The sequence below is a fragment of the Miscanthus floridulus genome, chromosome 19, assembly GCF_019320115.1.
Source record: "Miscanthus floridulus cultivar M001 chromosome 19, ASM1932011v1, whole genome shotgun sequence".
NCBI classification, from domain to species: domain Eukaryota; kingdom Viridiplantae; phylum Streptophyta; class Magnoliopsida; order Poales; family Poaceae; genus Miscanthus; species Miscanthus floridulus.
In genome coordinates this window covers 74,878,602-74,891,897 of record NC_089598.1, presented here as the reverse complement: position 1 = coordinate 74,891,897, position 13,296 = coordinate 74,878,602, and the positions used below count along the sequence as shown (strand labels likewise).

At 49.1% G+C, this 13,296-nt stretch overlaps 2 pseudogenes; both read right to left on the bottom strand.

Moving 5' to 3' along the window:
* Positions 1–1,242: 1,242 nt before the first annotated feature.
* LOC136529365 (G-type lectin S-receptor-like serine/threonine-protein kinase SD2-5) lies at positions 1,243–7,437 on the bottom strand (annotated as a pseudogene).
* Positions 5,187–7,076, bottom strand: LOC136529366 (uncharacterized; annotated as a pseudogene).
* Positions 7,438–13,296: the final 5,859 nt, after the last annotated feature.

The window sequence follows — 13,296 nt, the reverse complement described above, 5'->3', positions numbered from 1 at the left end:
TTGCGTGACTGACCCCTGTCCCTGACCTTCCACCAGGGCAGGCTCCAGCCAGCGCGCGCGGCCATGTACCGTCGCTGTGCCACAGCTAGCGTAGCGGCTACCGGCTGCGTACAGGCTAGCAGCCAGTAGCCACGCGTGTCCGCGGTCCGCACTCCGCAGCCCGCAGGCAAGGCATGTTGGTGGCCTCGGGATTTGTGGTGGGGAAGGATCTGTCTCGGGGAGGCTCTGCGTTTACTGCCTGTCTTATTCGCCTTGTGACTGCCGCCTCGCCGCATGTTGGGTGAACGTCTTTTCACGCCGGCGCCACCATTGGGTCGTCTGAAACGTCGTTTTTGGTTTCTGGACGACCGGCCGGACCGGGCAGGGGCAGCGCGACTCCTGTGACTGTTCACTGTTGTTGCCTGCTTCGCCTTGGGAACCACCACTTCACGGTGCTTTGCTCTTCCTGTATGGCCTATGGCTAGCTACCAAAGCAGCCGGAACGGTAAACTTGTGCTGCAGCGGTAACTTTTTCAACGTTCGTACGACGGGGAGTACTTTGTAAACCACCGTGACAAGCATGGTTGTATGGGCAACTGACTAGCATGGCCATCGTTTCCCTTTTGTGAGTGCGGTAGAAAGAAGAACAGACAGAAGTACAGATCAGGAACTCGCCTTTTGATTCAGTTCGCATTTCGCAACCACGGAGCGAAAAATGAAGAGCTCATACCAGATAGAATGAAGTTTGCTTGATGGGGGAGCAGATTTTTTTTTTTTTTTTGTATCAGTATATAACTGCATTAGACTTGCACAAGTTTATATGGAAATAAACTGTGGAAATTCTCAGAGTTCACTGACCCAAATGGCACAAACTGTAGCGCGTCTAAACAGCCTGCAATCCTAGTATCCTACGACCTGATAAGAATCGAACTGGACATACAATTGTTTCTTTGGTTAATGTGTTACTAACCTGGAGCAAATTTACTGCTTTTCAGGATGCTGGCATCATCTCAAGCCACTTCAGTCCTGTGGTTTTGACTACTTATTAGTTGCCTCACCACGAAAGCAGAATTTTTTCCTTTTTTTGGGGTACGTAGCATCTTTTCACCAAATCAAGTTGGTTAACATGCGAATAAACGCGCTTTGGTGCTTCAACAAACAAAAGGTATAATCACAAACAAAAAAAATTCAATCTCATGCTGATTTACATCATTGGATGTTCTGTGTAAGTACATAACAAGTTTCAGAGTTCAGGTGCTTCCATGTTTGTTCAATAAAAGACGGAGCAATCTGGATCTACAATCTTTGGCACCACGAGTAATAATCACCTAAAGGTTGATTGGCTGGACAACAGAAACTCCTGATATTACTGCATAATAGCAAATAATCCAAAAAAGAAGGGAGGGGGGACATAACAGACTGGCTTGCATGCAACTGCTGTTGTATAGGATAATGCAACCTCATCTAGGCCCTGAAAGAATGGATTCAGTCTGCATAGTTACATCATCCCAACGTGCTGTTCTATTCGCCACCATTAGGTCTATATTTACAAGGTCCAAATCAAGCTCGGTTTCGACGCTCATTGTACCTTCAAGGATCTTGACCACCATGGACATGGGAGGACTTCTATAGCTGTCAACTTGCAAGCACCACATAGCTAGGTTCATGGTCCCGGAGCACTTCATCTATATGGAATTCCATATCAGTGGAGCGTGGATCAATGAGATTCATCAGCTGGTTGCCTTTGGCTTTCTCTTGCAGCATGCTGATGAGATGCTGGCTTCCTTCAGGCTGTGAGTAGTCCAGATTTCTTCTTCCACACAAGATTTCCATGATGACAACGACAAAGCTATAGACGTCAACTTTTTCGGTGATGACAGATGTTAGCCAGTCAGGGGCTAAATAACCCGGTGTACCTCTCAGTCTAGTCATTACAGTGCTCTGCTCACGATCAATTAGCTTGGCAAGCCAAAAGTCAGATACCTTAGCAGCAAACATCTCATCCAATAGGATGTTTTGTGGCTTGATGTCCAGATGAGCTATTGTTTGTCGACAATCACTGTGAAGATCAGCTATTCCTCTTGCTACACCAGTGATGATCTTCAATCTGGTCTTCCAATCAAGTGGGCCCACTTGGTGCTTTGTGAAAATCCACTTATCCAAAGATCCATTAGGCATGTACTCATAGACAAGAAGCCTATGTGATTCTCAGCACAAAATCCAATTAGACTCACCAGATGTATGTGGTTGATGCTTCCAACGGTCTGAACCTCCATTAAGAATTCCATTTCCCCCTGATTTATGTCATCCAATCTCTTCACAGCAACCTGCATATCACCAATATGTCCCTCAAAAACAGAACCAGATCCTCTAACCCCAATTTTCCTTGAGAAATCTCCAGTTGCTGATTTCAAACTCCCAAAACAAAATCTTTTGGGCAGCCCTGGCAACTGATCAATAATGTCTGTGTCTTGTAATAGTTTTGCACTCCTTACGACAATGAGCACAGAGACAATAACTGAGGCAACAAAAGTTGAAGAACCAACAACCACGACAATGACAATTTTTTCTTTAGATAGCATGGGTTTGTGCTCTTGAACTTTAACAAATGCATAAGAACTAAAATTCCTAGAGTAACTGTGCGTTGATGCTTATCATTGAGAAGATGTCAGATGCAAGAAAACAGAAACCAGAAGAACTGTTCCTGTGAAGGAAAAATGCAACCTTGCAAGAACAATCATTCAAGCACGATACTTTACAGTGCTCTTCGTTTGTTGTCCAATTGTAGATATTATTGAAGTGAGTGGTGTTGGGAAGGGAAAGAAACCTTGTCTTCTGGGCTGACCCACAGAATAGTGAATCTGTCAAGGAGCAGCCACGATTACGCTCCCTGGGATAAATCAGTTTGAACAATCCGGACTGCCTGAGGGCTTCATCTGGACAGCTGCACTGTCCATCTGAACAGACACCATATTCCCCACAAGCTAGAGGGTAAGAAAAAGGATCAGCTATATGAAGAAGATCTGAGTTCACCCAATTGCCATTTCCCCCCTGGTATAGCCTTAAGTGCCCATCCCAATCTAGCCTCACAAACTCCAGTCCATAGGCATTCATGGGAAATTGAATGGAATAATCTGATCCTTCTGTTCCTCTGAATGAAGTGAAAACCTCCAGGCTTCCATTCTTGAGTGCTATGTATGCTGAAGTGTTTGCTATGACATTTCCACCGGTGGGACTTTGATAGTATGCAAGAGGAGTGTCAACTCCTGCAAGTGCGTACATGCCGTTGGAAAGTACTGTGAGATAGAACTTTCCTTTGGCCCAATTTGTAGCTGAGGTACTTGCTATGAGTTTCTGCCCCAAATGTAGCACCTGCCAGTGACAAGGGTGTCAGTTGGGTGATCGAAGGACCTCCATACTTCCATATTTCTATGATCTAAGAGCACCAGATTGCCTGACCCAGTGAGATTCATGCCAACCACTGACTTGCCAGTGGTATTGGTGGACCAAACCAGTGTGCCACCTGCATCATACAGCACCAAGTCACCAAGTTCAGTAAGTTGAACAGTTGCATTCTCTTTGACTGGCCGGTCGTGGTTGGCAGACCAGACTACATGGGGTGATGTCAAGTACAAAACAGCACCTATACTGAAGGCATTGACAATGAATATGGAAAAGATGTAGGTGTTACGAACCTTGGGGATCTGAGAGCATAACCACTCCAGAAGTGGAGATGGGTATATATAGAGGGCTAGAGAGCCTCATGGGCCGGGTCAAATAGGCCTATAATATAAGAGCCTTCATATATTTAACAACCCCTTCAAACTCAAGGTGGAAGCGAAGGATTGGAAGCATTGAGTTTGATCAAGTGAAGCCGATGCTGCTCTCGAGTTTGTGCTTTAGTGAGAAAGTCAGTGAATTGCAACTCTGAAGGCACATTGGAGAGAAATAGTTTTTTTGTTACAATGAGACCGAGTAAAGAAGGCATCTACACCAATATGCTTTGTAAGTTCATGCTTCACAGGATAATTGGCAATTTATATGGCCCCTATATTATCACAGAGAAGAGGTGTGGCAGCATCACAAGAAACACCAAAATCAGCCAACAACCATCGAAGCCATACAATATCTACAGTAGTAGTAGCAAGGGCTCGAAGTTCGGCCTCCGTACTAGAGTGAGATACAGCTGCTTGTTTCTTGGACTTCCATGCAATAGGAGAAGAGCGAAGAAGAATGCAGTATCCCGTGATGGAATGTCGATCTATTGGGTCACTCGCCCAAGTGAAGTCCGAGTAAGCATGAAGCTGAAGCGGACTGTCATGTGCATAGAATAAACTCTGAGATGATGTCCCCCGTAAGTATCGCAGCACACGAAGTAAATGTCAAAAATGAACAGAAGTTGGGGCACAAACAAACTGACTCAAAATATGGACGGCATGAGCAATATCAGGCCTGGTGACGGTGAGATAAACAAGGCTGCCCACAATATGTCGATATCGAGAGGGATCCTCAAGAGGTACCCCATCAGTGAGACGAAGCTGCAAGTAAAGATCCATAGGTGTAGCAGCAATTCGGTTATCAGTGATGCTTGAACGAGCAATAAGATCATGTATGTACTTAGACTAAGAAAGATGATATCCCTTGGTGGATTGCTTGACCTTAATGCCTAAGAAATAACTGAGAGGACCCAAATCAGACATCTAGAATTCAGCACTAAGCTGTTGCTTCACATAAGAAATGTGATCCTCATTATCACCCGTAATCAGTATATCATCAACATATAGAAGAAGCAAAGTACGACCACGCTTTGTAGCAAAAGGTGCAGGACCCCACACATCTGAATGAATAAGATCAAATGGTCTAGCAGACTGAGAAACACTAGAAAAATAAGGAAGTTGTATTTGTTTGCCAAGTTTACAACCCTTACAATGAAAGCTAGACTCAATAGATGCATGACCTAAACAACCTTTATTTATCATGGAGGACAAACGAGACCCACAAAGATGAACAAGACAATGATGCCACTTGGAGAAGGAGGCTGAAGACGATGCAGCGAATGAGGCATGAGCTGTAGATGCAAAAGACGAAGGAAGACGTAGGGTGTCTAGAACATAGAAGCTGGAAGCACCTTTACGGCGATGGCCAGTCCCAATCACTTTCCCACTGCAAACGGTCCTGAATAAAACAAGATGAGTCATCAAAACCAACAAAACAATTTTGGTCGGTAACTTGACCAACCGACAGAAGATTCATAGACAACTGAGGTACAAAAGAAACATTGGGTACAGAAAAATAATTATTGCAAAGTGAACCCTAATGAGTGATATGACAAGAAGTACCATCAGCCGTCAGAATAGAAGCGCCATCAGTGACCGGCTTGCAGGCAACCAGCTAGGACTGATCGGATATCACATAAAAGGAGGCTCTAGAATCAAGCACCCAAGACGAAGGAGCACTGACAGTCAAGGAAGCAACAACAGAAACAGTTCCAATAGAACCTGAACCTCGAGGAGTGGAAGAAGTACCACGACCACGAGCAGCACGACGAGCACGAAATTCAGCCAACTTCTCTGGATGCTTAGCAAAACAGGTATCTGAACTATGATTAGTCCTGCCACAATGCTTATAGGGTTCTTTGAATGTACCGGTCCTCTGAGAAGCTGCCAACACACTGTGAGGGTGAGGCACAGAAGAAGACAAGGCCTAAAGACGTGTCTCTTCAGCAAGTAAGTCAGACAATGCCTTTGCCATGGTCAGGGTAGAGGAAGTATGAAGCAACCTTGTACCAATAGAATCAAACTCTGCCCTAACTCCCATGACAAATCTGTAAGTAAGAAACTGCTCAATAAATGAAAGTGTTGTACAATTCTGACCTGTTGTACACTGGGGTACCATGGATACCAAAGAACCCATTAAACCATCAAAAGCAGAATAGTACTCATCAATGGACATGTTTCTCTGTTCAATAACATGAAGCTGTTGCATGAGAGTATGTTGAAGGGCACCACTTTCCTGAACATAGCGGTCCTTCAAATAAGACCACATAGGTTTGGCTTGCTTAAACTTGCGCAGACTCATAATCATGGTTTGTTTAACACTGTTAACCATAGCAGCCATGATTTTTCCATCATTGATTTCCCAGGTTTTGACAGCAGCGGCATTACTATTATCAGACTTAAGAGTTGGTGGATCATCAGTCAAATGAAAATAAAGACCATGACCCCTCAATGCAGTTTCAACAGTAAAAGCCCACTCTAAATAGTTCTAGCCATCCAGTGTGATGTTGATGACAATAGCAGAAACCTGAGACTGAGACATGAAGGACTCTGGACAATAGCAGTAAAAGGCAAAGAAGTGGCAGGGATATCACCACAACTGAGCGGTCGCTCCGAAGACAGGCAGCGGGCGTGAAGACAGGCAGCGGGAGTTCCACGCGTAGCACCGCGCGTGAAGAAGTCCGCAGCCACCGCCGCTGGAATGCGGCGCACGTGAGGACCGCTCGTGGAGTCGGAGACCGCATGCCTGGAGTCGTCCGCGCGTGAAGACCGTGCACCTGGAGTCGGATCGCGTCTGCGTGTCCGCGCGTGAAGACCGCGTCTCCGCTGGAGTCGGATCGCGTCCGCGAAGAAGTCCGCGCGTCCGCGCGTGAAGTCGAGTCAGGCCGGTCCACGCGTGAAGTCCGCTCCACACGAGTCCGCTACCGCCCGCGAGACGAAGATTGTGGGCGATGGAAGAGCTCGCGCGGGGATGAAGACGTCAGACGAGTGGGCGACGGGAGACACCAGCGCACAGCGACGGGCCGCACGAAGAGGAAGGAACGGCGCGACGACGGGCCGCACGAAGATGAAAAAACGACGTGACGACGGGCCACGCGGAGCAGAGAAACGCATGATGACAGATTGCGCGAAACAGAGGAAGGTTCCCAAGGGGGGAAAATTGGATCGTGGGTGAATTAGATCAGGCTAATCCTAACCTTAATCCATGGCTTTGATACCATGTTACGAACCTTGGGAATCTGAGAGCATAACCACTCTAGAAGTGGAGATGGGTATATCTAGAGGGCTAGAGAGCCTCATGGGCCGGGCCATATAGGCCTATAATATAAGAGCCTTCATACATTTAACAGTAGGCATCGCAAGTGGTTGTAAGTCCTGCACAAAAGAAGCCGCAGGCAAATAAAGGAACAATGTCCACAGATGACCCGACACTAATCCTGGCGGTGCCATAAGGACGAGATAAGATGAGACGCACAGAAAAATTATCATCTAGAAACCCACTGTGGAGAATAGATGGGTTGTTTTTCCATATGATGCCGAGCTCAGCATTAGGTAGAAAGGATTTGGTCATGGCAGGGTTAGCGAGTTTGGAGTAGATAGTAATAAAGAAGGAAAAGAGGAGCAATAAGAGCTTTGAATGATACATGGCTACAGACCTCAGCTGTTTTTTTTTTTTTTTGGTATCTAGGAAGAACAGCTAAAAGGATTGTAGTTTCAGAAAGTTTGTACGTATGGATTGGAATAAAGGTGGAATGATCAGAAGACACGGTAATCCACCTTTGTATTTCGTATGGTAGGATGATCCTGCATGTTATTTCAGCTGTGCTAGTCTCTTAGTGATTGGGAATTGGATTGAGGGCATGAGGCCTAAACCCTAAGGCACTTGGTGCCATTTTAATAGCACAGCAGATGAAAGGAGGATGCCAAGCGCTCTGGATTCTTCTTCGTTTCCACCCAACTGTCCATCAAACTACAGTTCGTTGTTTAGTCAAAGGGCCAACCGGGAATCAGCCATTATTCTTCATTGGCTAGCCATATTTAGTTAATTTTTCTAATTCTCAACATTTTCTCTCTCGTGTTGCTGTTAAAGCACATTTAACTGAACAGACATTTGTTATCATCAACAAACCGGTGTAGAGAGTTATTGAGAAATAAAATGATTAAAATATGCTGAAATGGTTAGTGAAGTTTTGCATTTTACAATAACATTTTAAAATGTGCTTAGGAAGTTTGGAGCTGTCCTCCTAATATTGGCCTCACTGTAGCATCAATCCTTCATTTTGGCAAACTATGTATGAGCATGCAGGGGCATAGGATGGCTAAGATCAAGGGCCGACTCTGTTTTCTAAGGGTTGTTTAGGTATATGTCACTATTAAGTTGTCAGGTTTGAAGTATGGCACTGCAGATTTTCAGAATGATTATACACTACTGCTAGGTTTGTCCACTCATAATCAGGCACCGATATCATCCTTAGAAGCATATATCACACTACTGTACTCGTGAAGGAAGATATGCTCGGGAATAGAATGGATTGATTAATGGGAGGTACAGGGTGTACAATATGTAGGCAAGGATATCCTAGGGTTTATAGAATCAAATACCCAATCAACGGAGATCCTTGCCTAATACTCAATCATCTACCAATAAACCCCCTGGGCGCCTAGGCCCATGTGGCCAGCCCATTAACCCTCTAAACCTCATTCTAACATGCCCCCGCAGTCTGATCATCAGCCACTGCGCACGTTCAGACTGGACCTGAACTCCGTGAAGACGGAAGAAGGAAGACCTTTGGTGAAGATATCCGCATACTGCGACGATGTCGGTACATGAAGGACACGCACATCACCAACGGCAACCCATTCCCGAACGAAGTGGAGGTCGATCTCAACGTGCTTGGTGCGCTGATGCTGAATTGGGTTGGAGGACATGTAGACCGCGCTGATGTTGTCACAATAGACCAGCGTGGCGCAGCGAAGAGGGGTATGGAGTTCCTGAAGGAGCTGACGTAGCCAGGCAGCCTCGACTACACCATTAACCACTGTGCGATACACAGCATAGCCCGAGGTGGACTTGCGCGTATCTGGACAACCAGCCCAATCAACATCAGTGTAGACAACAAGATCAGGCGACGAAGATGGTCGCAGCAGGAGCCCCAAGTGAAGAGTGCCTCGAACATAGCGAAGAATCCGTTTGAGCGCCGCGAGATGGGGCTCACGAGGATCGTGCATGTGAAGGCAAATCTGCTGAACAGCATATGCAATATCTGGCCGAGTGAACGTCAAGTACTGTAAGGCACCAGCGAGACTGCGAAAATCAGAGGCATCTACCACTGGCGCGCCTTGAGCAGCGGAGACCTTGGGATTGGTGTCGACTGGAGTAGAGCACGGCTTGCATTCTGCCATCCCAACACGAGCGAGGATATCCATCATGTATTGCCTCTGAGAAAGGAGAAGACCATCACCACAACGCTGAACATGCATACCAAGGAAGTGATGCAGTTCACCGAGGTCTTTCATGGAGAATTCCTGCTGGAGAGCTAAGATAATCCGCCGAAGAAGATCGGGCGAGGAAGCGGTGAGGATGATGTCATCCACATAGACCAGGAGATATGTAGTATCAGATCCGTGCTGATAGACAAAAAGCGAGGTGTCTGACTTAGCTTCAACAAATCCAAGGGAGACCAAATATGTAGCAAACCGACTGTACCAAGCACGAGGAGCCTGCTTCAATCCATAGAGAGACTTGTTGAGACGACAGACAAAGTCAGGATGAGCAGGGTCTTCAAAACCAGACGGTTGCACGCAATAAATTGTCTCGATCAAGGTGCCGTGCAGGAAGGCATTCTTCACATCTAGCTGGTGGACAGGCCATCGACGCGAGAGGGCCAGAGAAAGCACTGTGCGAACGGTAGCCGGCTTCACCACGGGACTGAAGGTCTCATCGAAGTCCACTCCAGGCCGCTGGGTGAATCCACGAAGAACCCAGCGTGCCTTGTATCGCTCGAGAGAGCCATCAACATGAAACTTGTGCTTGAAGATCCACTTGGCTGTGACCACATTGGCCCGAGGGGACCGCGGCACCAGATCCCATGTGTGATTCTGCAGCAAAGCAGCATGTTCCTCGTCCATAGCAGCGCGCCAATTCGGATCGGCAAGCGCGTTGCTGGACTAGCCGAACCAGGTGCCGCACATGGCTGTGCGGGAGGAGCACCAGAACCAGCAGGGAGGAAGCTTTGTGCGGACCCAATGTGAGCCGGCACATAGTCAGTCACATCCAAAAAATCAAAGTCAGCCGGTGAAGAGAAAGAGCCGCGCTCAGCATAGGGAAAACCGACTCGTCGAAGACAACATGACGAGAGATGATCAATCTGTTGGAAGAGAGGTCAAGGTAGCGGTATCCTTTATGATGAGCGGAGTATCCCAAAAAAACACACATGGTGGACCGGGGAGAAAGTTTGTGGCTGACTGTAGCAGACAGGTTGGGGTAACATTTGCAACCGAAGACGCGAAGATGATCATAGGAGGGCACAGTCCCAAGAAGGGCATGGTGCGGGGTGGAGGATCTAAGCGTCTTGGTGGGCAGAATGTTGATGAGGTAGGTGGCTGTCTGCAGGGCTTCGACCCAGAAGGAGGGTGGAAGGGGTGCCTAAAACAGAAGGCAGTGAACAACATTGTTGATGGAACGGATGATGCGCTCAGCCTTACCGTTTTGGGGCGAGGTGTAGGGGCATGACATGCGAAGATGAACACCATGGGAGAGGAAGAACGTGCGGGAACTCGAGTTGTCAAACTCCCATCCTTTGTCGCACTGGACTACCTTGAGGGTGGTGCCGAATTGGGTGGACACATAGGCAATGAAATTAGCAAGCGTGGAGAAAACGTCAGATTTGTGTTTTAAAGGGAACGTCCATAAATAATGAGAGCAATCATCGAGGATAACCAAATAATATTTATTGCCCGAAACACTAAGAACTGGTGAAGTCCATAGATCACAATGTAAAGATCAAAATTATTGGACGCTCGAGATGCTGACACATGAAATGGAAGACGCACATGGTGGCCTAACTGACATGCATGACAAAGCGAGGAACTAGTATCATGACGACAGGCAGGAAGACCAGATGACGCTAGCTTGGAGAGCGCCTCGTGTCCAGGATGACCGAGACGGCGATGCCAGAGTGCAGACCCAGAGGCAGCGACCAGGGAGTGTGCAGCTGGCAGATGAAGAGGGTACAACGACCCGGAGCTATTGCACCTGACGATCACGTTCCGAGACTATAGATCCTTCACAGAACAACCAGTCAGGTCAAACTCAACAGAGCAATTGTTGTCAATAGTAAACTGGCGAACAGAAATAAGATTCTTAATAAGTTCTGGTGAGACCAAAACATTATTAAGACGTAAAGGAGGAATAACTATAGTGCTAGTGGCTGTAACGGGAAGTAAGGAACCGTTACCGACAACAATAGATGAAGAGTAGGATACCACGAAGGAACAATGTGTGAAAGAGTACCGGAATGTGAGGTCATGTGAGAGGAAGCACCTGAGTCGAAGTACCATTCATTATTCTGGGGCTGATTCAGGTCATGGTACTGAAAGTCGACGCAAGGGAGGGCTGGTCCCAGGAGGGAAGGCCAGCCATGGGGTTGTAGAACCCAGGAAGAGTCCACTAACCGGCCGGAGCAGTCCACTGGCCGGCCGTGTCCACTGCAGGGCCAGCTGCAGCTGGCTGGAGAAGCTGCTGCTGCTGCGCCAGCAGCGCCTGCTGCTGAGGCGGGCGCGGCGGAAGAGGGGCCAGCGGAGGCCGAGGGGCCAGGCCACATCTGGATGGCCCCAGCCCACGGATTGTGGAAAGAAGGCCACGGTGCGCTGCCGGTGTGCTTGGATTGCCCGCCGGTCGAAGAGCTGGCAGCCGCCGATGGCTGCAGGGCTGCTGTCCAGAGCCGTTGTGCTTGCCACCGCATTTGCTGCGGCGGCTAATGGAGGGAGCAGACGCGCCCCCGGAGCCCGAGTCGCTCGTGCTGGGCTGCTGGACAGCAGGAGGGCGCGGGGCGGTGGTCAACGAGCCGGCGGAGGAGGCGACCAGGGCGGTTTGCTGGGAGGGCGCCTGGTTCTCCATGGTGAGTTCCTCCAGCAGTAGGTCAGCCTTGGCATCGAGGAACGAGGGGAAGGGGCGGCCGGGCCGGAGGTGCATGCCAATCGTCTTGAACTTCTCGTTCAGACCCCGGATGAGGTTGAGCACAAGGGTGCGATCAGTGACGACCTCACCCAAGTTGCCAAGCATGTCCGCCATGCGCTTGAGCTCCCTGCAGTAATCCGTGATGGACAAATCACCTTGGACGAAGTTCCGGAACTTGGCGTCGAGGTAGAGGGCGCGCGTCTCGCGGTTGCTGAAGAACTGTGACTCAATAGCACGCCAGGCGGCGCGAGCAGTGGAGTTCTGGCCCGAGATCGTCTCAGCCAGGTCGTCGGTGATGGTCACTTGGATCCACGACTTGACAACGCAGTCCATGCGTGCCCAGTCGGGGTAGCCAGGTGCCGGAGCATCCTCGAGGACGTGATGCTGAAGGGAGTACTTCCCAATAGCGAGAAGGAATTGATCGCGCCACCGATTGTAGTTGCCGGAGTTGAGGTCGAGGACGACGGTGATGAGATTTCGGATGTTCTGGACTGACACTGCTTGGGTATAGAGGCTGGCGATGGTAGCAACCTCTTGGAGAAGCAGGGCTTGATGAAGGTCGGTGTGGTGGAGGCGCGATCATCCTCACCATCTGATGGGGATTCGTCGTCGGAGGGCGCCTCGACGTTGGCGTGCTCCTGCTCAGCGCGAGCCATGGCGTCGCGAGCGCGTGCAACGGCGGCGTCGCGCTCGGTATCGGCGGCCTTGGCTTCCTGCTCGGCGGCGGCGGCGCGTGCTAGGGCAGCATCGCGCGCAGCCTTCCGGGTGGCCGCGCGCTAGAGCACAGCAGCTTCGGCGTCGGCCTTGGCCTAGGCAGCGGCCTTGGCTTGGGCGTTAGGATCGACGGGGTGCTCAACTGCCGCGGAAGCAGAGGCCGTGGCAGCGGCCGCGCGCGGGGTGAGCGGAGGAGTCCCCGGCATTGCAGCGTTGCGAGGAGGCCGGCGCGAGGGCAAGGGAGAAAGGCGCGGCCAGAGAGCGGCGCGCAGGAAGGAGGGCGCGACCCCGGAGGCGCGCTAGGGCAGCAGAAAAGGAATCGGGGCGGAGACCCGGACTCGTGATACCATGAAGGAAGATATGCTCAGGAATAGAATGGATTGATTAATGAGAGGTACATGGTGTACAATATGTAGGCAAGGATATCCTAGGGTTTATAGAATCAAATACCCAATCAAAGGAGATCCTTGTCTAATACTCAATCATCTACCATTAACCCCCCTGGGCGCCTAGGCTCATGTGGCCAGCCCATTAACCCTCTAAACCTCGTTCTAACAACTCGTCTGACCACAAGCTGTTGACTGATGTAAAAACTGATAGCTGTGTTGCATTGAAGATAATACCATGTGAGTGGTGGCACCAAGCAAA